The sequence below is a fragment of the Montipora capricornis genome, chromosome 6 (genome assembly GCF_036669925.1).
Source record: "Montipora capricornis isolate CH-2021 chromosome 6, ASM3666992v2, whole genome shotgun sequence".
NCBI classification, from domain to species: domain Eukaryota; kingdom Metazoa; phylum Cnidaria; class Anthozoa; order Scleractinia; family Acroporidae; genus Montipora; species Montipora capricornis.
Window position 1 is genome coordinate 44,717,039 of NC_090888.1, and position 4,290 is coordinate 44,721,328.

Below are 4,290 nucleotides of genomic sequence, written 5' to 3' on the forward strand. Positions count from 1 at the left end.
CGAGTGTTTATTGATTATTTTGTTTGAGTGAAAGTAGACTTTAAGTAGATTTTATTAATCAAGTGAAGGAGGATTATGCGGTCAAGCCCTTCGTAGAAGAAATTTCCTGAAAATAAAGATGCGTCAGTTATAGTGAGAACAAGGACCTTATATTAGGGGTATTTACATGAGACCTGCTTGAACTTGAACCTGTATGATATTTTTGCAGCAGTTTACACGAAGTTGGGATAAAATGCTTGGAGCCTGGTGTCGAGACGAAATTGATCTGTTTTGGCCTAATAAATTTATGGTTGACCCAAAGGCATGCAGGCTTGAAATTTTTGGACACGGTCTGAGATTTGTTGTCATTTACATGGGAAAGGTACGAACTCAGACCAGAACTAGAATTTCTCATCTCGGTCCCGCAGCAACCGAGACGAAGTAACTGAGTTCATTGTCAGGCCGGTTTCATGTGAAACGCATGAAAAGAGTATGGAGGCCGATGCGAACTCATACCGGTTTGAGTTCGTCCCGCTGTCATGGAAATACCCCTTTAGAATATTCCTTGAGCACACAAAATACTCGCCACTAACTCATGTGGCGCGAAAGGGACATGGCATTTTGTGATCAGTTTTCCTGCTTCAAATGTTTGCGTTCACAAACTCACGAAATTTCGACTTTGTAAACTGGTCAGTGTAAAATGTAGACTAAGGTTATAATGTAACTGTTGACAAAGCCCATACCCTTTAGAAGTGCTAACTGAAGTTTGTATTTTACACTGACCGGTTTGTAAACTCAAAATTTCGAGTTTGAGAATTCGAAATTTCGAGTCTGCAAACGCAAAATTTCGAGTTTTTAAATCCAATAACGAAAATAAGTATTGTGTGCAACCGATGGAAAGAGATCGTTTATACTTCTGTTGTTTGTTTGATATCTCGTCGAGAATGCTGAAAGTAGTATTTCCGAGCTTCAAGATTTCAAAATTTTCTAGCGGAGAATTCCTCCAGAATCCCCTACATGTTGGTTTTATTCACATCACGCAGGAAAACTAGGTAAATTCAACGGTCTATCAAAGTTCAATACGAATAGACAAGAAATAGTATACTGCAAAGAGTTACTGTGTACAGGAAAGTCTCAGCAAGATAAGTAAATTTAACGGCATTTTATAGCTTCGGCGAGTATCCTTCAAAATGAGTTACAAAATCATTCCTAGTTTTAGTGTGGGGAAAAACGACCTCTTTCGCAGTATATAGATTAGATATTCTACCATGTGCAACGTTGTCAGCCTGACATTTTTGCAAAACTTTTCTTAATTAAAATTTGGTCCTGCCTCCTATGTTGTTTGTGTAAATTAAGTCTTGGGATATACTGGCTCACGAAAATAGGTACGAGTGATATTAAGTTGGCATAACGTACATCTTTTCGGAAAAAGGACTCTTAGATAAGTCAATTAGCAATTGTTCCAGGACCTTTCCCTTCCCTTTGGGGAGTTGAAACTCCTGGGAACGTCGTTGGTCAACAACAAAGCGGAGGGAAAGGTCCTGGGAGCGGATCAGTCATTTCATGCGCGTTGACTCCCAGAAGTGATCGGTAGGTAAATTCTCTTCACAATTTCATTAAAGTTTCAGTCAGACAGGTATTGAGAATGAAGATTATTATACAGTTGTTATTATCAGCCAGGAGATCATAAGCTCCTGTATCATCTTAAGAAGTGTGATTTCGATATAGCACCATCTTCTCATGACCACCAAACAAAGAACTCTGTGGTATTAGTTGGAAGAATGAACGTTTCGATAGTGGGAATGAAAAGATTGAGAGAACATTTCCTGACCAAATAAAATCACCGGGAGTGTTTCTCGTGCCATTTGAAGACTGATGTCGCTGTCTGGTACGGTGACGAGCAGATTGATTGATTGATTGAAATTTTATTAAAGTGTCTAAAAGAGCCTGCTAGCTATAGCTAAGGTTAAAAACATATGCTAATTGGGGGAAAAAAAATAAATATGATTTAAAATAAAATATTAATATAAGCATAAATATATAAAATAATAAAATAATAAAAAATAACATGATGGTATTTACAATATTTACAGATTTAGAATATAACTATGAATTACGAATTACAAAGATGACAACACTTGCATCCGTTATCGATTAATAAGGGAATAACATGACTTTTTCGGAAATATTGTTTATTTGCGCCCGCGTAGTGTCATTTGCGGCCCGAGCGCAAATGACACTACAAGGGCGTTAATAAACAATATTCCCGAAAAAAGTCATGCCATTATCATTATTATCAATAAACAAGGCCAAATGATATCAAGAATGCGAGTTTTAATAAAACAAGCTAAGTGAATAACGAATTCAAAGTCACTTCAAATCATTGACGATTCGACGACTGAAAAAACTGCAGTTCAAAACCAGAGTTTCGCAAATGATAGGTTTTCCCGCGTTGACACTAGGCTTACTCTAATTGGTTAAAATCCATCGGATGATGAAGCAAGAACCAATCAGCTGTAGAGCTGATATTGCTTTAGCAGCCCGCTGTCAGTCTTTTGCGGCCCGCTGAGCGTGTGTTTTGAAGAGGCCGATTTTCTATTTGGCCGCGTATATTGATAATAATGTAACTATATCTATAGTACGTATTTTGTTTTTGAAACATTTTAAGGTGTTTAATTCCCTCAATTCAGGGGATAATTTTCCCCAAAGCTTGGGCCCCAAGTGGCGAAGAGAGTGCTTGCAATATTTTACCGTGTTGTGCTTGGCGGCAGAGAAATCAGACTGCCTTAAATTATACTTGGATCTATGATTAATAAAAATGTCACTGATATATAGGGGGGGACATTGATTGTTCTTGACTTTGTACATCAAGACACAGATGTCTTGTAGTCTTCTATTCAGTAAACTAGGCAGTTTTGCTCTTTTTAGAAGTTCAGGGTAGCTAGCATTCTTCCTAAAAACAGCATGCAGGCCCCTTTCTTTCAACCGCTCCATTTTGCGAGAATCATTGACTCTGCAAAAGTGCTACGCTAGGTGGCAGTATTTAAGGTGTGGCAGTATTGCTGTTTTAAAGAGCACAAGTTTAGCATTTGTAGGAATCAAGTTTCTAAGTCTCATAAGGACGCCAATTTTCTGACTGGCTTTTTTTACAAATCATGTTAATGTGCTCTGAAAAATTCAGCTCAGAATCTGTTGTGACACCTGTTATCATCGTTTTGGCTGTAGCCAATATTCATAACGTAGTGTTTGGTAGTACTATATCGTAAACTCAAAAAAGTTTCAAACCAGCAATATTGAAGTTACATGTAGTAATTCGTGACATGTATTGGAACACCAATCCCGGTTTCCCCCATCTCCTTCAATGTTTATATTTGACAACTACCATTATCACTGGTCCCAGAGGTTTTTCTTGAGCCGCGAAAAAGCCACATAGCGGCGAAGACGAGCTATCTCGCAGCTGAAGAAAAACTTCTGGTGACCAGGGTGGCAGTAGCCCGAAAAATTCTTAAACAACATTGAATTGACTGAATTGGGGAATTGTAACACGATGATTCTACACCATTCGTTTCGTTTTCCCACTAAATGTGTCTAGTATTGAGAGTCGTTCCAGAAAAATGAAGGGGGTAGTTTCTAAAGAAACTGTGGTGCTGCATCGGTGGGGAAGTAGTATACAAAAATTTGGTTTTATTAACGGAGTTGATAATGTACAGCCCCCGGACGACCACCGTACAGAGATTCCAAAAGCTTTCAGAATCTCTGAACGGTGGTCAATTTACATTATCAACTCTGTTGATAAAACCAAATTTTCGTTCCAGAAAAAGATACGCCTTTTGCATTTATGAAGGCTTCTTAGTTAAGTTACTCATCGTATAAAGGAACATTTACAGACTTGTGCATTAATTTTTGACAGTTTTACCTCTCTTCACTTGCGCCAACATTCAACATTAGCTATTTACATACGTTTTGTCTGATCATATAGTTGTTGTTTATAGTCGGGCAGATTAGTTTAACCACCGAACCATGTGTTTTGCAAAACCGATGTATTGGACGAAACCGTTCGGATGTCTCACGGCGAGAACCCAATCAAAGTTTTTTTTCTAAGAACGTTCGTTGACACTAGATTAATGGTAAGTACTGTATGGTTCTCAGTGGGTAAAAGTTCTTTTAAATTTTACTAACCAAATGGTCCACAGCTGTCAATTTTACCAGAAAGTTCTTTGATGCAAAGATTTATGTGATAAATTGACAGCTGTGGACCATTTACTAAGTAGAATTTGAAATTGCCTTCAACCTCTTAAGTGCAAAATAGCC